The 22536-nt window shown below is 37.7% G+C and overlaps 1 protein-coding gene and 1 long non-coding RNA gene across 2 annotated transcripts in view; both read left to right on the top strand.

The window, feature by feature from the left end:
* ZEB2 (zinc finger E-box binding homeobox 2) overlaps positions 1-22536 on the top strand; it is a 153203-nt gene that overhangs the window by 37494 nt on the left and 93173 nt on the right.
* LOC306658575 lies at positions 6718-8741 on the top strand. The gene is made up of 2 exons (XR_013763086.1): positions 6718-6831; positions 6893-8741. It is a non-coding gene; the product is annotated as an uncharacterized lncRNA (long non-coding RNA).

Raw genomic sequence — 22536 nt, 5'->3', positions numbered from 1 at the left:
GTGATTATATCACTTGAAGGACGAGTGATTATAATAGATCAGAGAAATATAGCAAAAGTTAAAAAATTTAAATTCTGATTTACTTCCCTTTTTTTAACTGCTTACAAAAACATTTCTAAATCTGAAATGTGATTTGATCTGACTACAGTACTCCTTTGGAATAAGCTTAAAATGTTCAACTTTAGAAAAGGAGATGAAGATAAACTATTCTAAGGTAATAGTAAACATTCTAATGTGATTGTAACAAAGTTGCTTTGGTTTCTTCAGTTGATTTCAGCTTTTTTTGTTTGTTTCCTTAAAAAAGTATAGGTTTATACTTTTTTAAATACCTTTTTCACTGATGATTTGCCAGTGACATATTAAATAATATATATCACACAGAAGCATAAAGAAAGTAACAAAAAATGAAGTAAAGTATTCTAAGGTTTTTCAATAACAGTGGTCCAAGATATTTTATGTTTATTGATATCAAAGGAAGAAAATTTTGAATAAAAAATTTAAGATGAGAGAACAAGAAAGTTGCATTGCATTAGCTTTGGATTCAAATGTGATTTTGCTTGGCAAATTACTGGGTCTAAGAAAGTAAGTGTTTTCATTGTATTTCCTAAAGGGCTATGTTGAAATTTGGACTTGTATCTGATAAGCAAGCCTGGGAATTAACTTGGTAGCCACTAAATAACCTAGTGAAATTTAGATTTAAAAGAAGTGTGACTTAATCACAATCTAAATTAAAAAAAAAAATAAAAGAAAGAAAGAAAGAAAAGAAAACTCTTTTGTCCCTTCACCACTGTCTGAAATAATTTCCACATATAGGAGACATTTCACAGTGGGTACGAAGTGCTCAGCTTTCACTCATCAAACTTTAATCGGAACTGCATTTTAGTTTTTGAATAAAGAACACTTAAAAAATTTAGATGCAAATTATTTTGCATTATTCATGCTCTAAGTGTCCTTGCAGATTTAAACACTTCTGAGGCCACCTTGATTCAAGTAATTACCTAGGCCCTCACTGCTCCGTCATGAATAAGGTATTTTGTACAAGTAAAGTATGCACCCGATGAGCTTTTAAAGTGGCTTTACACTGAACTTGTGTATTGCTTCTTGTGCATGAGTGAGCCGAACATGCGTCGCAATCTGTCTCAGGTGGGAAGCCCTGGCTTGGGCATCCATGGGTGACGGGATGAAACCCGAGCATCTCCCTCCACACACATGCTCTTCCTTTGTCTCTTCTCAAGAATCTCAAAGTGATTCTCCTGCCTGATTCTAGTAGCTGTTTTATAATGAAAGAGAGCAATAGGTTCTAGGGAAAAAAACGAGGGGGAAAGTGGCAGTGATTCTGGTTAACTCTCCCACCACCAGAGTTCACTGAAAATGTCCACTTTTCAGGCCACTTCTCATCTCCATCAGCTAAGGCTTCAACGTAAGGTAATAAGTCTCTCTGATTTTACATGGCTCTGTACATCTGCCTCCCCATCTGTCAGTCCAGCCTCCTGAGCTATTATAGCTAGGTACTACCTCCACCCTAGTATTCTTCATGGAATGGAACTAGCTTCAAACTCAAAAGCAACTGAAGAATGCTTACAATGGAAATGAAAGTCACCACAGAGCATAAATCTATAAGCGCGCTTGCGCATGCACACACACACACACACACACACACACACACACACACACAGAGGAGGGTTTGCAAGAGTTAAATGTAATTGGCTGAAACTCGTAGCTGGCGTTTGTTACAAAGTGCCCAAGCCTTTCCTTTCCAACTCCGTGGCTTTGAAGAATTATAGGAATTTTATGATGTGCTATTGGAGTTATACTGGCAGAGATTACAGAAAAGGGGTTAAAGTTGGTTTATGGTAGAAAAAAATTATGCAGAAACCAATAAAAATAAACACACTCAAGTAGACTAAACTTGCTGGGCTTTTAGTTTTAGTTTAACAAAGGAAGTTTAGATGAAAGTAAATGTTGCAGCTTTTAGAAAATTAGTTGACACTCATACTTGATCATCTTTACTACTCAGCGGTATAATTAATATTTAAACATTCTAATAATGCAGCTTGCTTTGCATGCACTTTTCAGCCTCACAACAGTATATTTTATCTGGAATTGTGCTAGCATTTTCTTGGGTACTGCCCATTTTCATAGAGTTAAATTTAAAATAGAGTAGGGTCTTAGCTCTTATGGCCAGTAAAACATCAATAGGAGAGCAAACAGGTTTCATTCATCTACCAGACAGTTTATTATTAAGACTAATATTTATGCAAGATAATAGATAAAGTATAAATTTTGTTTCATTGCCCCTGTGAATGTTTTTAAATGATCTGACTAGATTAAGTTTGAAAGTTGCATTTGGCTATTATCCACTCACCTCTTACTGTCCAAAACAGGAGAATTCTGACCATGAAAAAGCTGTTTGAAATCTACAAGTAACATATGAAATACTGAACCCCTGATGCCTGCCCATTCACATTAGGGCATTTGGTTAACATAGTAAAGAATTTTTATTGTCAAAACATGAAATCACTGGATTTTAAGAGCATTGTCTGAATTGGGACAGTGAAATGCCCAGAAACTGAGTAAAACAATAAAGTTAGTAAAGCACAGAGAAGTACGCTAGTTGGGAGAGGACTGAGCAAGTTTATTTTCCTATGAGAACTTTCTTCCTGTTCCAGTCTCAGGGCTGTAGGTGGCAGGGAAAAGTTGTTTCAGGTGCTGCCCTCAGCTCCGTGCCTTTGAAGAGCGCAAGGTGCCCAATGTTCTTGATCTTCTTCTAGTTTGAGTGGTGAGAAAGAGCATTCTACTTTTCCATCATAACTTAAGTGTCCTTAAACTGAAATAGAATTTGCATGCACATATTTACGGCTCATTCTTTATAAGTGAGTAGGTGTGCTGAGCTGCAGGTCTATTTTGAGACTCAGCCCACGTTAACCCCTTGAGGCCCACTTAATGACAGGTCCTGCCCTATGGGAATGCTGTCATTTAGTGAAGCATGAAGCCATAATAGATCCATAGTCACTCCAATATTGAAGCATCTCATTCTGCTTAATTCTGTGAGACCTTTGGAGCAGTAGTTTGCACAAATCAAATGGCACAAATGAGAACTGCAAAATTAGGTTAATTTTCAAGAAAAAAGAAAGATAAGCAGTAAAAAAAAAAAAAAGTCAGTATAAAATATAACTACAGAAGAGCACTATGCAAACTAAGTTCAACACAGAAAGAACCACAGGGATTGCATGAAGTAGATGTCAAGAGATGGTTCATGCTGGCTGTTTATTTTCTTATGTCAAAAGGAAGAAATTTTTACAGATTCTTGGACATGATCATTTTTATTTCTGATATTCAGAAACTGAACCAACAATTTAGTGTCTATGAATTTTATTGAGTTTGTTTGGAGCAAGGGAGTTAAATGAACTCAGCTTACAAATAAACTAACAGCCCATGGACTATTTAAAACCTGCCGTTGAGGTGGTAGAGATAAGTTGAACCCAACTGCTGCCACATGCATGGGTTTGACAGATAGGTAGGTCCAAGAGTGGACAAATTAAAATCATTTTTCATATGCTAATCTCCACCTGTACAGGAATAATTTTTTTTAAAGGCAGCCTACTGGCAGGGTAAATTCTAGAGCTATCAGTACTACATTACTTCTAGGAATTATGACACACACACACAAAATGAATAAATTCTTTCGTGAGAAAAGTCTGCTGGAGAATTCTAATTCCAGATGGATGTCATGACAACATTGGACCAGCAATATTGTGGAAAGAAAAATAACATATATAGACATGGCTTTCTAATTTGAATAGTAATTCCCTCCATATGCAAATGGTCAAATTTATATCTGAGAAATTACTTTTTTAGTTGCAAATAGAGATTAAAGTGAAAACAATAGTCTACCTTGACCTTCAGGTGGTAGTTAAGTGTGAACTTCATGGTGGAAAAGACAGTCAGAGGTGTCAATCAAGACCTACAGGTTAACCCACAGCAGTGAAATCTGAGAAGGTTTATAACAAGTAGGTAATAGTTTCAGGCCTCTGTGAGAACACATAAACTAAAACTTCATGCTGGGACAAAACAGGACAGGACATTTGAGGTGGCAGTTGAGAAAACCTTCTTCTTATTATGACAAAGCCCCTCCCGTACTTGTTGAAATGCCACTGAGTTGTTATTAAATGCTCACCATTTCTCTGGGTTTTGTATTATTTTACAAAAACCTTTTGGAGTTTCCTTTAATTTTGATAAATATTCAAATTTGTGCATAATTTCTACACTTCAGTTTTGAATGATAGAAAATTTCCCATGCAATGTCAAGTTTCCCTTCAAGTAAGAAAGTACTTCTTGTAATAAATAAGAACATTGCATTTCTTTTTCCCAATGTTATCAAGATAAAAACCACCTTAGGTTATAAATTGAAAATTTACTAATTTATTGAAGTAAGAACCAAAGAAGTCCAAGAGAAATCTTAAACATCAAATGATAATGACACAAAAGAAATGCATGATTACAATTATCTAATAAAAGGTTCTGCCTTTTCCCAATAAAAGTCCTCCGGTTGAGGAAATGTATGGTTAAAGTGCCTATAATCAGGTTAGAATCATTGGTTATTTTATAGTAATGTAGCTTTTATTAAACTATGAATTAGTTTCTTATCAGAGGTTATAACACCAGAGTCATTTATACATGTACCCTTTTCTCCTAGGAGGGAAGTAACAGAGACCATTTTCTGGCACCTAATTCTTCTTCATGTTGAAGAGAAAATTAAGATAATAACAACATATTTATGCAGTAAATGAAATGCTTTGCTTTGGCTTTACTTTAGGGAACCCTGGACAGTGGTCATTTTTCTTTTTCCCTCATTCCTGGGGATCGAACCCAGGGTTTCACACATGCTAGACGAGTTGCTCTAGTTTGAGCTGCACCACACCCCTTTTAAATTTTATTTTGAGACAAAAAGTTGCCCAGACTGGCCTGGAACTTGCAGGATCTGCCTTAGACTTCCCAGTAGCTGGAACTACAGGCACGCACGGCCTCATTTTACTTTTTAAATGGAACCTCAAGTCTGATGCCACGTGGCCAGGCTGCTAACATGGCTGAGAAGAATTGGCATCATTAACATTCTTTGATTGGAAAGCACATTAGGAGGTAGATAAGGAAGCAGGACAGGCAACCCACCTCCGGCCCAGGGGAAGACAAGGTCTGGAATGTCTGCAATGTGTTTCTATTTTTGTCACACCTATGTGTGGCCACTCATCTGGTCTGACTCAGTGGATTTCATCCCAGAGCCCTGCTCCTCTCCCAGCTGAAATAATACCTTCCTTCCCTCTGTTCTCTGCCTTCAGAAGGATACTGCTCACCACTGCCCAGACAAGACCCCTTCATGAGACTGCATTTTTTTAAACTTTAGTGAATCTAAGATAAGGCATTGGGTAGAATTTTTTTAATGCCTATTTTATGTATAAACTCTGCTCTCCTAATTACAGTACTTGGGGAAAGTGGGTGAATATTTGAGAATATTTGACCCCAGAAAGTGAAAGAATGATGCTACATCATTTTATATACATACAGCCTATAATTTTTAGAATTTTATTTTATTTTACTTCCTTTTATTTTTGCAGTGCTGGGGATCAAACCCAGGGCCTTGCATATGTTAGCGGAATGCTCTATCACTGAACTATATTCTCAGACCCTACACTCTTTTAAAAAAAAAAAAAATTGCCTTAAATTTACTATGAATTGATGCACTGTTAACATTAAAACAGATAAAACCAGAGTATGGGGCAGTGACCGTGACTTAGCCTGAAGTAGTTTCTAACCCACTTCATTCTGCTCATGCTTGAAGAACCAACCCAGAATTTCCCCCACCTCTTTAACAAGCCCACATCTCTACCTATAGACCATTTTCCTGGCATTCCTCATATGCACATCCTGATCTCTAACAATTCAACATCCCAGCTGCCCTCTTCAGATCCTACACACCTGACAGCCTCTTGCTTGAAATGACTCCTCCTAGACTACTGACCTTTGGCAAGAGTCAGGGTATTCACCGGTTAAAACTGATGTGCAATCAGACCACATACCTCCCACAAGAGACCTCGAAACTTACTGACATTGACTTTGGCATATTAAATAACATGGCATAAAACTGCTCATTTTCCCTATCTGCCCAGTTTTCCACTGCAGTGGGAAATACCACCCTATCGTGGACCTCCCAACTGGGAACCCCATAGTTATTTTTGTCTCACCACTGTCTTTCTCACTCCCCACATCCAGTCTGTTACCAACCGTTGCCACTTTTGCTTTGCCAACATTTCCTGAATCCACCCCCTTCCTTTTCATTCTCATAGTTGTGGTCTTAGGCTAGGCTTTGGCCTTAGCCCACTGGGACTTGCAGCCTTTCCTCTCTCTTCCACATGTGGGTATCAAACTCCAGTTTACATTAATAACATCCATGAACTTTCTTTTTTTCTGTCTGTGTCCTTGACAGGTCCGTTCATTGTCTTTGGGATCCACTGCCACTGGGTAGACTGCTCTCTGAACTGGGTTCTAATGTTCATTTATACCTTTTCATCCATCTACTTCATAATTTTTCCAATCCCTTTCTTTTCAGAGATAAACCCACCATTACTTCTTTATTCAGTTATTCTCTCATTGCTTCAGAAACCCTTTTATGCTGTATATGTTCTTGATATACACTCATACATGGCAGATTCCCAAACTTTCTTTAATTTCTTCCTTTCCTTCCCTCCTTTCTGATGTAGCTAAGTGTTGTTATTATGAGCATGTCCAAGTTCAAAATGTCCAACTTTTACTGCTTGCTACCAATGACACTGGATAGTTAGTTACCTAACCTCTCTCAACTTTAGTTTCCTCATCTGTAACATGAATTACAGTTAAGAATAAATGAAATAATCTGTCTCAAACACTGCTGGCACCATTTAAAAACTTTTGGTATCATTATTACATCTCAATGGACAATTGCCCAATCACACCCACTTCAGTAAGCATCACGCTATGTACTATTTTATCCTTGCATATAAATTTCAATGATGACATAACTGGGTTTCTTTAATCAAGTTTTAGCAGTAGCTTATATCTTAAATGTCAAGACAGAAATGATTGAGCATATCTGATATCATACCTGGTATTGGTGAAGCCTTAAATGCTTTTCAAGAATGATTATGAGGAAGAAGACAGTGAGGATGAGGATGAAAGAAGGACCAGAGCTCCTTTGGGTTAATACGTCTGCTTTATGTCTGCAGGAAGCACGCAGGATTCTTCCTCAAATTAGTTTTTTTTTTTTTTTTTCTCATTACATGGAAGCATGTTATGCGTAAGAAAATATATTGTGCAGTGTGCATGAGATTTATTTCTCAGAAAGCAGAGAAATGGTAAGAATTTTAAGTGTTCTACATACTTATTTAGATCTCACATCAGGAGATAAAACAAATGAAAACTCTGACTTGTTAATAATTTACATTTTAGTAGAAAATTCGTACATGCTGTTAAGATACCTCTAAGACCCAACACAGAAAATGCAAATAACTTATATCCACTGTGCACTGAAGACAGAATTTGAGCAGAAAACATCAATTTTAAAGAAAGTGCTTTCAAGGGAAGATTGACCATATTTACAGGACCATAATTACACTTATTAATTTGAGATGACTCTTTTGAAGTATTCATGTAGATGATATCTCCATTCATCAGGTGTCTCTTGCAGAAAATTCACTGGGCCTTCCTCACTACCTAGGAGGTAGCTTACAAATAGGGGATTTCTTTTCAGAAAGCCACACCATTACTTTTCTCTAACAGCTCATGCAAAATATTCACGGAAAAGCCCAAGCCCCCCTCCCAAAAGAGAGAGAGAGAGAGAGAGAGAGAGAGAGAGAGAGAGAGAGAGAGAGAGAGGAGTGTGCATGACAATAACTACCTCTGTCCCTTTGGTTTTTGTTCTTTTCATGTCATGGAACTTTTTAGCTGTGCTGCCTGGGTAACTGCTCTGGAAGGTTGGAATATCTGTTGTGGAGGGCGGTTTGTGATTGAGGGCCCTCTGACACAACCTTTTGTTGCATTGAGGTGTTTGATCCTCTTTCCCTTTCTTCTAAAACCAATCCCATCCCTTTAAAAAATGGATAACCAGCACTTCTTTTACTTATTGTCAGCTTTTGGAAAGTTACTGTGGGGGTTTGTAGAAGTTTAACTGGTTAACTCTTTGCTTACTGATGTGCTGTCATTGAACATTCTTTCTAAACAGAAAGGATTTTAATCACTTATATCAGGTAACTGCTGCTGTTATGTATGTAAAGCAAGTGAGACTTTTTAAAGTCCGGAAATAAAGTGTTTGCATTCAAGGTCTTCAAATGGGAGTGTGATTCAGGCTTTGAATTGGGACATATCCTCATTTTTCTTTTTGTCCTAGAACTGAAACATGTGAGGGTATGACTCTGCCATTGAAAAAAATAATAGTATGACCAGATATACTAATTTTTGTTTCAAGAGCAGTAGGCTTTGGTAAATTCGAAGAATGGCTTCAAAACTGAGAGCTGTCACTGAATGACAACAAAGGAAAATAGACTCAGAAAGAAAAGTCTTGTCCCAACCTGCAAACAAAATGCAGAATATTTCTCCTCCAAAAGAAGGAACCAAGCACAGACGATAGGAGAGAAAAGAAGCTTAAGTGGATTATTTGACCAAAAAAAAAAAAAAAAAAAAAAAAAGCCAATTATGGCTTCTAGATTGTGACCTACATTCTGCACACAATAATGATGTTTTACGGTGGTGATAGGGTTAATAACCTAACATCATTCATGTAGTGTTTTTTGAAAATTGAATTTTACTGCTACAAAGTAAATGTAACAGCCCTCTGGAGACAATATTACAGGCACTTTATTGTTTGCTAAGCTGATGTCATCTTTCTACAGACTGACTTTAAAACAAAGGCAGAACATTTATTACAAATATCACTGTGTGAAAGGAAATCTACTGAAATATTGTTTAGAAGGTGAGCTGATAAAAAAAGTATTAATATTTGACTTTGATCATCTTGCACTGTAAAGTTATGACTTCAAAATACTTTTCATGTGATCTCTATTCAAGGCAAACTTCATCCTGGAAATTCCTACCCAGGTCTCTAACATTATTTGCCCGCAAGTTGGAATATTTACTTAAGCTTCGTGCATGTTTTAAATACATCTTTACTCTCTAAGGCAATTTCTTAACAAAGTTGATGAGCTTGTGTGAGAGGGAGAGATTAAATAGCATCTTTCAAAGATGATGTATATGATTTAGGAAACAAAGTACGGAGACTAAGCTGTTTAGTTTCTATAATGAACTTTCAAAATCACCTGTAAGTAGTGACTGAGAAGTTTGCAATTTAAATAAGCTGTTTGAGGCACTGCCAAGCAAGCATTCTGCATCCCAGGTTGCTTGCAACTCAGAGTTTGGTCTCTGTATCTGATGCACGTGTAATACAGCGTGAAGTTGTTTGTGGATCACACAGGAGCTTCTTAGAGCTTCATTTCCACAGTGCAGCCCTTGAAAATGTATCAAATGAGCAGACATGTTTGGCTCTTCCTTACAAGGCTCAAGTAATTTGTTTGTAAATCAGTTACCTTTCAAGAAAAGTTAAATTAAGGGGAACTCTCATTTCTTTGATGTTTTCCCACTTAGAAAGTCAAAGAGCAAATTAATGATCATGTTGAAGTAATAATGATAATGAGGAAAATATAATTTAGTGAGCTACTATCTCAAAATAACTTTCCAGGTAAGACATATAAATAAGAGCCCCAAAGACTGAAATAGCCTGATGGTATTTTTCTAAGAAAATGATTTACTGCTCTGCCTTTGTCTCTGAAGTCTGGTGGAAGGAAAACACAGGTCAAGGAAATTGGGTTAGGGAATAAAAAAAGCCTGTTACGGGTGGGTGTAGAATTGTATGAATAGTGTCTAACGGGGAGTGTGCGGTACTCAGGGATCAGTAGACTGTGGTCTCACAACTATTTGTGAATGCTCAGTACTGATGGTATTTTTATCAGTCAGAAATGAATCTGGGTTCATCTGCTTGGCATGCTCTGTGTATTAGTGCATGCCCAGAAAAAAGCCACCGGTTCTCTGATTGTGATTAAACCAGGAACTGAACTACAATGTTTTAAAAACTTATTTTGCTAATGGCTATACTTTTGTATGGGAAAATTACTTTTTAAAAAATGTTTTTGTGTTTCTTATACCTTTATTTATTTTTATGTGGTGCTGAGGGTCGAACCCAGTGTCTCACACATGCTAGGCAAGCGCCCTACCACTGAGCTACAACCACAGTCCCAGGAAAACTACGTTTAAGGTTTACAATTATTTGAAACTTTTCACTCTAAGCCATTAGCTACTTACCATGTGCCAGGTGCTAGAGTAGCACCAAGAGTCCAAAGGTAAGTTCCCACAACGCTCAGATCAGTATCAGAGAGAACATGCTGGCAAGCCTCAGAGCCAGATACCTTGCAAATATCCCAGAAATGTTTGTTGAGTGACTGATAGAATGAATAAAGTAGTAATGGAGGCAAGTCTTTCGTTCAGTATATGTACAAAGAGGGCCTCAGAGCCCCTTTCTGAACAGGTTAGCAAAGCTGTGAGAAAGGATGTGCTTGAGTTGATATTAAAACAGTCGAGTAGCTTTCATCATGTGGATCAACAGAAATGGTCCACTGGTGGTGGAAACAGTCCCCCAGGAATATGGCATGATTTTTAGTGGCATAGCCCAGTTATGACCCTGCCCTCCTCAAAGCTACTTCAGGGATTTTGTCCTTGTGCTTCTCTCCTTACTCCCTATCATACTGTCGGTAATACACACACACACACAGTCACACACACACACACACACACACACACACACACACACACACACTCCTCACCTAAAAATCAGTGCATTAAACAGCGGCATGCCTCTTCCTCACATTTATCAATAAAAATCACATATTCATTGTCCACTAAGAGGGCTCACTAACTAAACACTGTTCTTAAATGTCTGACCCATAAAAAAGAAAAAAAAAATAGCAAAGGAGAGCAGTTAATATTTAACTACCCACTAGTCTTGTAAGGGAAGAACTTTTCAAATAGGATGTAATTGTCTTGTCAAATTATTAAAGTTACTGTTTATCACCAACTTATCAAGAAGTTTTATGGTTGGGACACTCAAAACAGGACAGTTTGGGACAGTTCCAGTTCCATGAGGCCTGTCAACCTTCATAAATAGAATCAAGCTTCCTTTCTTCCACATCTGTACATTTCCTTGCCTTTGAGTCCCTCCCTTGCTTTCTCTCTGGGCCGTCCTTTCCTCTCTTCTCTCAGCTACTTTATAGGCAGATGTGCCTCTTTTTCCATTTGCTAGAACCCCACCACCACCACCAAATCTTCCAAACTACTTCCCTTTGAAGTCTCTATTACCAATACAATCACTTTTGTTTCCCTCCCATCCTCTCTCTTACCAGCTCCGGCTTCTTCTCTCCCTAACCCCATTAGTTACATCTGCTGCCCCTACCATTCAGCCTGTGTTAAATCGTAATGCGCTTGACATAACTTCGGTTTGTCTGCTAAGTACTCAATCAGCACGCACTGCTATCTTCTGATTTGTAGGAAAGGGGGCAAGAGTGAGTAAGCTGACTCAAAAATTCTCTAAATGATTCAGCTCTGCCCAATTAGCCCAACTAAAATGGGAAATTGACAACTAATGATAATGAAAGAAATGGGTTTTAGTGAAGAATATAAATCCCACAAACTTGGTTCCTGATGCCTGTGGTAGATACTGTATCCTTCATATGGTGGTCAGATGGCTCAGAGAATGCAGAGAGGATGAATGAAGGGAGATGTATAAATAATTGCAATCTTTATTATTCAACCGGGATCCCTTCCTTGGAATTCATTAATGGATTTTTTTTTTTTTTTTTTTTTTGAGGACTCTGTGAGCCACCAAAAATTGCAAGTAATGTTTTGTACAATGATGCATTTTCCTGGACAGCAAGTCCATACATTTAATCAGAATATTAAAAGGCTCTAAACCATTCCCCCCCCAAAAAAAAGACTATTAAATGAGGACACCTATTATGTCTGTGCTTTCCTGTGGTCTGCTTCCTCCTGCCCCCAGCACATTTTAACGTCCCACATGATTTGAACAATTCAGAAAGTAGAAACATAAGGTTATAAAAGAAAATTTTACCTTCTTTAAAAGAAAACTATTTAAACCACCTACCAGGTTATACAATTCACATTTTTTTTTTTATTATTTTAGTTTTACCACAATTCAAAGACAGCCCCCCCTTTTTTTTAACAATGGGTATAATCACACATCTGAACATAAGAATTAGTTTTATGCAGTTCCATAGAAAACCAAAATCTTGAGGAACACTTTCAAAACAACCAGAGAAAAATAAACCATTCCTTATGTCAGTCTTGTTAGAGAGGGATTAAGAAACTGGCAATTATTTTGGCGACCTTAATTGTTGCGCGGCAGGAAAATATGTAATTAGAGCACGTTCCCAGGCCTGCACACCTGCAGCACATCCTACAGTATAATGTCAGCTTTCAGTGCCTTCGGTGCCAGGTTCCAGCACAACCAGTCACAGTGACGCTCTGAGAACATTTCGGACTCATGTAATGTGGCTTCTGTGTATGAAAGAAGCAGGCATTTACACTACCACACAATGGACTGCATTGCTGCAACACTGGTTTCATTATTTTCTGACGCCTACCTTCGGCTCTGCCCTGGTTTACTCCGTTTGAGGTTTTATTGTTACGGTATAATAGTCCTGTACATTTTTGAAATTCCCTTATTATTCAGCTTATTAATACAGTACTGACTTGATTATCAGGCTGCAGTTGCGCAGCAGAAGATTCAGTGCATTAGCTAAGTCAGAAGCTGAGTAAATGCTTGGTATAATGAGAACAATTGTTTGACTTTTTAATATAGAAAGATGGGCAATGGTAGTTCTCAGTACAGTTGTATTTTGGAATCCACTCCATATTCTCTATATGTTGTGGAGCAGTTGTTTTTCGTATAAAGAAAGCTTAAAATGTGTACTCACTAATTTGACAGTGTTTCAGGGATGGGAGGACTGCATCATGATTCTCATTAGCTTTTTTCTTTTTCTTATACTGACTTTCCTCAACAAGAAAGAAACTCTGATGTTAGAAAAAGTACTTAGGATGAAGAAACAGTATGCAGGGAGCCTGCTTTTCAGATAATTCAGTAATCTGGCATACTGATAGTTAACAGACTTTTCCCCCCTAAGGGAGATACACTGTATTTTGCTATCTGACATGTTGTCATATATAAAGAAATCAATTGGTAATTAAATGATGCACCTTGTGAAGATGACAAAAGGCATTTGGTTGCGAAAAGAGAACTGGGTTTTGAGGGGTTTGTAATGAAGGCCTAATGACTATTCATAAGAGATTTTCAGTCCGTTGATCCACTTGACTGGAAAGTTCTGCCCTGGAGAGTTAGTGCTGTCAGTTTCTCTCACCTCAGAAAGCCGCCGCAATCGACGGTGTAGAGGATGAGCGAGAAATTATCTAGTTGTTGCTCTAGGCCTGTCTTAGGTCACATGCAGAAGGCACATCTGGCTTCCTGTAGGTGCAACCTCAGGACATAAACTTTGACTAATTTTAAAACTATAAATATGTACGAGTGACACTGAATAAGTTACCTTTTATTCATATTTCCTTTATTTTTGAACTCATGCAAGTTGTGTGGTAAGCTGCCATTTTGGTCTTATTTTTCTTCCAATTTTAAGTTACATATTTGCTTGTTAGGCTGAGAGTAACTGTTTATGGGAGTTGTCGAGGACCAAATGATAGGAGTCTTTTTATGTGAAACTTAGTCATCATACCTTTGCAAACAATACGCCAGAGTAACCCTGCAGGAAGGTCAACTGCAGTGAAGAAGGAGAATATTTCTGTACAGTACTCTTGATGGGTGCTTATTGCTCTATTTGGCAAAAGGCAGTAAGACATCAAAATTAATATAGCAGAGACTAGACATAAGGTTCCTACCACATATGAAAGATCTCTAGAATTTCAGAACTTTATTACTGTTCTGGTGTCTTCATAAAAACAACAACAAAAATGAAAATTTATGCATTCAGAACAAGCCAGTTACCATCAACCATGGGCCAAGCACAGCATTAGCCTCAGAGGATACAATGATGAGGAAACAGTCTCAGTCCTCACAGTCGTTTGAGAAACTCACATGGAAGAGGTAGAGTTGAGTTGTGTAATAACACAGAATCTTAGAATTCAGCAATGGGTGCTGAAGAAAAAAGAATACAGCAATGGGTTTTCTAAGAACTACTGAGGTCCACAGATGATGTAAAAATTTCTTTTTCGTGTTGCTCTTTTCATGGGCAAAGTCACATTAGCCGATGGAGAGACAAGCTAGACAAGCAAGCTCTACCGGTGGCAGCTGGGTTCACCTCCAGAACCCCAACAGAATGGTGACCACCAATGCTTTGTACATATTTACTCTTGGAAAGTGTTCCTCTGTTATCTTATTGGGCAGCTCACCTAATCAAAGGTAAACATGTTTATCACCTCATTAAGGCTTGTTTTATGGCCACTTGAAAGTGGTGTTTGAGTTGGAAATATCTGTCAAAGTCCTTGTATAGAACCTCTGTAGGAGAGACATTATGGACACTATAGAGGCTTTAATCTTTCATTATTAGAATCATTTCATATAGAAGATATACTTGAGACAATGACACTGAGGATTTCTACTTGTGTATCGTGGTTACTGAATTTTGCTGACATGTTTGCTAGAGCTGTCAAGGTGGACCAAATGAATGGATAGATGCCAAAAAAACAATTATGCTTATTAATGTACATTGATTGCTTGTTTAGGTTATAAAACAAATTAAAAAATACATTAGTATTTAAACCCTTTTTATAGCTGAGCTAATGATTGCTTGTAATATATTGTCTAGTAAAGAATATTCTGTAATACCTGTAAAGCCCAGCTATGTTATCTAATTAGTAGACTTTGATTTAAGTAGCTATAATTATGGAATTGAATAGTTGCCTCTCTAAATAACAAAATGGTAGATTTAAATATATAAAGTTGTTGACTTGATTATTTAATATTTGTAGCAGAGACAAACCACCTAACTAGAGAGATTAATTCCACATCAGTGCAACATTAAAAGAGAGGATGCCAAGAATCCCATTAATTTGGGATACAAATGCCTGAAATTTCCTCGAAACATTCATATCAAAGAATACCAAAATGACAATATCAAGCAGTTCTCCCCAAGGATAAAGAGGTAAGGCAAACATGATTTTAAACTGCCCAGTATCACACAACAAAATTAAAGATGTTGTGTTCCACCAGTTGCTAAACACAGTCACCATTTATGGAACTACAAGGCACTTGGCTAAGTAAGCATTTTGTGTAGACATCGGCTCCATTACCTTTTTCTCCACAAAGTTTTTCCTGTATATTCACTCCTCCCTTTACTCCACTACGAATCCATGCTTTCAATAAAGACAGTGTTACTTGAAACCATGCATGTCACTTGTACATCATTGTCATTCCACCATGTGTTTAAGTGAGATAACCCTGGTTCCAGGAAAGCTTTAATACTTGCTTAGCTAAATGGTTAACTTGAAGGGGAAGAAGTGACCTCTTTTTTTCTATATGATTTACTTCGGCTATTATTTTTGAAATATACTTTATACTTCCTGATTAGATCTCATTACAACTTTCACAGTTTGCTTACAATTTCCATACTTCCTAACAAGAACTTCAGTTGAATGAGTTTCTGTAGTTTTTCTGCTTCTCGCCCTATTTCCTTCCAAGGCCTCTGAGTCAGAAACATTCAGTGCCACAGTGAATAATCAGTACGATAGCCACCATTTGCGTTTCCCTTTTAACTTTTGGGAGTTACTTCTGAACATAGTTACAACTGCTCAGAAGGGCTTTTTCACAAATTGTTTACCATGGCAGTTGCTGCCCTATTGGGCTTTTCATTCTAAACACATAGGCAGCAAGCATTGATGTCAGTATAACGAATAATGTGCACAATTTTTAAAAACACTAAATTTACTGAATCCCCATATTACGTTTTCACGCTGGTCTTTCAGAACTATGCTAATACAATACTCCAATAAACCGATCTTGGTCCTGGCAGGCCCTATTGGAACTAATGGGGCCTGACAGTTCTTCAGTTAAAAATTATACATGAGGGTCACTTTCCCTTAAATTATCTATTGTATGCCAGCTGTTCACAACTGCAGTGTTTCACTTTCTTTCATTGCTAGAAATGTCTAATTTTCTCATAATATCCATAGCAACTATTCTCGTAGATACCATTGAAGTTAGAAAGACTTCAAGCACACCTTCATGGGAATCATGCTAGAATTGCATTTTCCATTTTCTTTATTATTATTATTTTTTTGATTCTGAAAAATGTAGAGATGGCTCATTTTGCTTGTTTCATGCCATAGCACTTGAGTTATAATTTCTCATTTGCTGCACAACTTTATTCTATTTTTATGCTCCTAAATGACGCAGCTTTAAGTACCCGTGAGTGGCACTTCCGTGCTGTGAGCACTATCAAAGGCAACCTCAGACAGATAAAACTCCTGGGTTTTTTGTTTTGTTTTGTTTTGTTTTGTTTTGCTGAGGAGAGGAGAAGAGGAGTCATCACCCAGGGCCTCCTTTTGTTTTTCAGGCCTATTAAAACTATAACCAATAGAACCATTAAAAGAAAGGAAAAATTCACCCCAGTCCTGTGTCTGAATGCAGGCTCTTTTCTCAAATGTTCCTCAAAGCGGTTATATTTGGATTATAATTAAAAAATTTTTTTTTCTTTTATACTTTTTCCCCCAGAATGCCCCAGTAAAGTACTTCCCCCAAAGTTATTGGACTTCTTTACCAGCAAGTGACTGGGATTGAGTCAGCCCATCCCCACCCCTCACCCTGTGCAGGGTAACGGATGGCAAAAATGGATGTGGTACAAAGGTTACATATTCAGTGATATTTTCTGCCTCATTGGTAAAAATGGGGAGGTGGGGTAGGAGGATTTCCTTTAATTATGAATTAAGTGTGATGTTAGTAGTTATTTCTGTAACCTGGTGAAAATGCTGCATATTTGTGGTGTAATTTTTAGCATATGTTACCATCTGTACAGTAAGATGGTGACCTGGGCTTTCTGAATCTTTTGGCTTTTAGGAAGCACACAGATTATTACTAGTTTCTGTAGAAATCTGGTCATCCTGATGCTTCCTGAGAATGTATTGTTTTGTTGTTGGTGGTGGTTATTTTTGTTTGTTTTTTTGTTTTTTTAACCATGGTGGATAAGCCACAGACTGCAGCAGTTTTAGAAGGTCACATATCGATGGAAGCCACGTGGTTTCCCCTTTCCATTGTGTGATCTTTCTGGGTCTGGGGGCATTAATATGCAACAGTTCTGTTTTTCTTTGAGAAGGACTTGTAAACTCTTTAAACAGAGGCACACAGTTTGCAATTGTTGCGGTACTGAGTGGGTGTATAGAAGCTAGGGCTGTAGCCTTGTCCAGTTGCAGATAGAATAAAACTGACAATGATGCAATGGGCCTGGCATGTAGACAACTCTGTGGGATGGATGAATGGTGCAGCTCTCGCCATCCCTCCGGTGGTGGTAGGCCCTGTAATAGCTAGCGTAGGAAGGGTGGTGAAAATTGATATGCACTATTACTACATGTATAAAACTTAACACTGGGGCCATTGCACAGGTGGGGGGTTCCTGTTTATTGATTTTTATGACTTTGTTAGAACATACGCTTAATGCTTTTATACTCCAGGAGCTCTGGGAGGGCTCACCTTAGGTAATAAACCTTTCTGTACTTTGCAATCGCTCACAATTTACATGGGGACTCACATTATCCAGTACAAAGCTCAGCATCCCCCTTCTACTTGGTTTTAGGAGTGCCATAAAAAAAGCAAAGAAAATAACTATAGCACTTACTTTGAATTTTTTAAAAACCTGTCCACTCCCGCTATGAAAATGGCCCCTAATTCTAATTACTCATATTTCCAAGAAAAATTAGTCACACAAACTTATGTTATGTGTTGTCTCAGAGGTTGAAAGCAAATTAGGTTTCCAATAAGACAGTACATCAAACAAAGTAGCATGTTCTTGATGCCGATGACTTTTTTTTAGAATTATGGTTGGACATTTTTGGCAGACAGATTGTCTTTTGCTCTATCAAAATGACAGTTTCTTTTGTAACTGCAACATTCATAATTAGAAGGAGAGAAGCAATCTGCCCAATTTAATATACTAAAAGAAGTTTAGAGTCTCTGCTAGTAATTTCATTATTTTTAAATTTGAATTAATTGACTTAAAATAATACAGTTAAGAAGTATAACCAGCAGGATTACAGAAAGGTTTCTTTTCCCTTAAAATACAGCACTCTGAGTGTTATAATTCAGATGAGATTAAAATTTTCTTTTTACTCCAGGTGTCCAGTTCTAAGATTCAGAGCAGAACTGCAAATATTCATCCTTGCATCAGAGCTGAGAGAAGTTGTAGGGCAAACCCTGAGAACAAGGTCACTTTAAACAAAAAAGTTCTCCAAGTTTCCCATGCTTATGAGGCTGGCTGGGCTTAATTAAAGTCAATGGATGACCAAAAAAAGGAAAAGAAAATGAAAGAACAACCACCCACTCCACTTCAGTCTTCTGAGCCTCTGTTCACATTCTGCACCTTAGCTGAAAATGTTCAAGCTCTATACAGCAATCAAGAATAACATTTCGTAAATCCCTTAACAGCTCGCTGTGACCATGGTTTACTATCTCTCTTCCCTGTTCCACATCTCTAGCCTACGTCATTCAGGTGGCCCTCATGTGTACCACCACAACAAAAACAGAGCCAGCATCACATTCAGAGTGAAGTCATCCTAACACAGTGACCTTGTTCTGCATGTGACGTTCGGGTTTCAGCAAACCCTCTTCCATGCAACCCTGGCCAAGCTAAGCCTTTCCTGTTGGCTCAGAGGGTAACCTTCCTTTCTTCACATTTTCTTCAGGATCTCTCTCTGAGAGGCCTAGTGTGTTGCATGCCCATGATACACAAGGCCAAAAGTTTTGGAGTGTTAAAATCCATGAATATTGAAGAGTTGTGGTACTCTATCAGAGAATGAAGCCTGCACTCATTTTAAAGAATACATCCATAACAAGATTTCTTTTTACCCTTAATGTATAATTTTTAACATGCTCAGCTCTAAGAGAACCAAGTCTGTTTAGCTGTTTCCTTATTTTGTACCTTAACTGATATTCATGTTTACGTGAGCCAGCAAATCTGGATATGATACAGATTTTTAAGACTGTGCTTTATCTATGAGTTCTTGGGTGTTTTTTTTTTTTTTTTTTCTCCCACAAGAAACTATAACCCAAAGTGCCCTATACATTTTTGGGAATGTTTATAAGACAGCAGGAAATCGTTCTTAACCCATAAAACTTTCTGATTATAGCTATGTTCTAAATCTGCAGGGGCTGTGTTCTAAATCCCACACTCTTTGACAACTACGTCATTACAGACCTACAAGAGGAGGCAAATTTCCTCATGGCAGTTGTGCAGTCTAATGTCAGTCTAAGAGGCCACGGACTCAGAGGGCCAATCATACTGGACACCTACATTTCAAAACCTCCTCCAGTTTTTAGTAGTTCCATGTGTCCTTTTTTTTGTAGTTCTGTGTCCTAAAGAAATGATGTTTTGTTTCATTCTCATTCATTTTAATCTATGTAGCTATATACCAAAAGATACACACCTTTAATCCAACCCAAGATGCCAGAAATTAAAGCACAATGTATCTTAATGTAGCGATCTCTAAAATCTGATAGCCACCTAATGCCCGGGTGTGGGCCGATGTGGGTCGTAGGGTCATACTGGCCTTTGTAGATGCTTTTTTGTATATGTTATATTTATGGACATATACATTTGGCTTAAGGCCATGCTCACATTTTATTTTCTATGTGTCTGTCCATTTATTATAAACAGCAGGCAAGCAGACATTTCACCTCATGCCTCATTCTGGTCCCCATCATTCAAAAAATATTGTATGATTTCCATTCTAAATTAAATGTATCCGAGGTTATGTCTTTATCAATTCCTTTTTCTTGGTATCACAAAATTCTGAAGTCTTCTTCCTTTGTCTCAAAAAGGGAAACTGCTGAAAGCATTTCCACCTGGATGTTTAAATTATTTAAGTTGCAGGAACCAGACCTTTTCCCTCCTGAGTAGTTGTGGGTTTTAAAGGCTAAAATTGCTTCATCATGCCAAAGTGAAAGTATGCATAAATTATTTAGTTAAACCTGAGAAAATACAGACTTTTCCCAGTGATCTTCCAAGGGCTGCCTGCTTAAATTTCAGAAGAACAGGGAGGATTTTTTTTTTTTCTTTCTCTTAGAAAATGTAAGTATGTATTGTGTCTTCTATCAGTTGAAATGTGAACAAAATTATAAAACCACGATTTTTTAAAAGTCTAAACTTCGTAATATCCAGTACATCTCTATCCTGCCCAAGGTGAGTCCTGTGGTAATGAATCCATACCAGCAAGACCTCCCCAGCTAGTAAGAGTCACAAACCCTCTCTGAGAATGTTCTGAAGACACTGGTTACAGGTCTTTCCTGATGCTAACATAAAGACTGTGGAAAACTTATATTCACTTTCCAGTCATCCAAAGTTTATATTTCAGTTATGAAAGTATAATTTTAAGATATAAAAATTTGATAGGCATTTTTTATTTTCTTATTTTTCTCCTTTACCGTAAACTATAGAAAATAAAACCTGAAGAGTTTGAAGTTTTGTGTGGCTAACTGTAGTGGTGGTGATGATGGTATGTGCATATAACATAGAAAACATGAAAGAAGCGATGAGAATAGCCCAGGAAGATGGGCAACAGAGGGCCAAGTTCAAGTTTCTATAGAGGAAGGCACTCAGTTTCCATGTATGTTACAGCATCTATCACACTACATATCTGATCTCTAACCTGAATATTAGTACTCCAATTACATACAGATGACTGAAGAAAGAATTATGTTTTTAACTAAATATCTAACCTTACATTCTGAAAGAAGCATTATTTGGGACAGGAAAAAAATGTCAACAGAAAGAGTGACTTACATGAGTTATTTAGTACACAGCTGTCTGTTCTCTTGTAGAATTTATTTGAATTTTATGTTCATAAAAATTGGGAGATAAAAGTGAATACAGAAGAAGATAGGCATATAACTTTGGTGAGTATTTATGAAACAACACAAAAGTTTTTAAAACCCTCAAGCAAGATAAAAACATAGTCTCTCCCCAAATGATGGCTGTCACTTATTCCATTAGTTCTTGTTTAACATGCTTCAGACCAGGTACTCCTTTGCTTTTCCTCCAAATTCCAACACAATTGGAATTGTGGAATTGACCTTGCCTTAGTTCTGTCCTCCTCCCATTGCTTTCCTGCAGAGTTGTTTCTGCTGAATCAGATGAGCAAGGATATTATACTTACACTACCATGCTCTGCTAAATAATTAGAAATCCTTTTTGACTTTTGTGTGCTTAGATTTGTGCATCAGAGGTTATGGAAAGAACATAGCTGGACCCTAGAGATAGGATCTGGAGTCAGGAATCAGGTCCAGTTTCTAACATTAGGTGGTTTGGGAGGAAGTTAGTTAAAATTTCTTCATCTCTCTGTACTCATCTGTTAAGTCGTGGTAACAACGCTGCACCCTTCAAAACATTTTTCTGAGGATCAAGTGAAAAATGTCTATGGACAGGCCCTGCTGTAGATAGATTAATACATATACCAGGTTTTATTATATCATCAAGTTATCTTCCTGAACTTAGAAGAAAAGGTTTTAAGGCACATGTGAGACTCTAGAAACAGAAGCACCAATAGTGCATGTTCTTCTACATGCATTTTTCCTGGGAGAGGTAAATACACCCCTTTATGGATGCTGTGCTGGCCAGGACAGTGGTGAGGAATCCTGACTCACGGTGACTGTGAGAGCTGGAGTGGTTGAAAATAGACGGAAGGGAAACTTCACAGTCAGGTGACTTCTTTCTAACTGCAGTGGGTTCTCAGATCCCTAAGCTGGCCCAAGATGAGAGAGCGGTCACTAAGGAGAGTCTGGCACTGGGAGCCTACGTCTCAGTGGCATCTGATTGTGAAATCTGCTTGTTTGCATACTTGTACAGTACTGGGGCTTAGGCCCTGGCCACTGTACGCATGGCCTGCAAGAACCAGATTGAAGACCAAGGGGATTCTTTTTGACCAAGGAAGGAGAATTAATTGGAGTTACTTCAAAAAGTCTGTTGAGTGATTCCACCAAACATACTAATGGCATGAATTATTGCTATGGGATGTATGTAATGAATTTTTGAAACATCAAAAATATACCATATTTTGATGAACTTGCAAAAGTTCACCATTTGAGCCAGTATTAATCATGATAGAAACAATCAGAATTGGTCCAAGAAAAAAAGAAATTAGATCTTTCAAACTTGTCTAATTCCCAGTGCAGTTAGTTGA

Source organism: Sciurus vulgaris (assembly GCF_902686455.1).
Source record: "Sciurus vulgaris genome assembly, chromosome: 3".
Lineage (NCBI taxonomy): Eukaryota > Metazoa > Chordata > Mammalia > Rodentia > Sciuridae > Sciurus > Sciurus vulgaris.
Note: the sequence above shows the minus strand (reverse complement) of the source record. Positions and strands in the feature narration are given on the sequence as shown.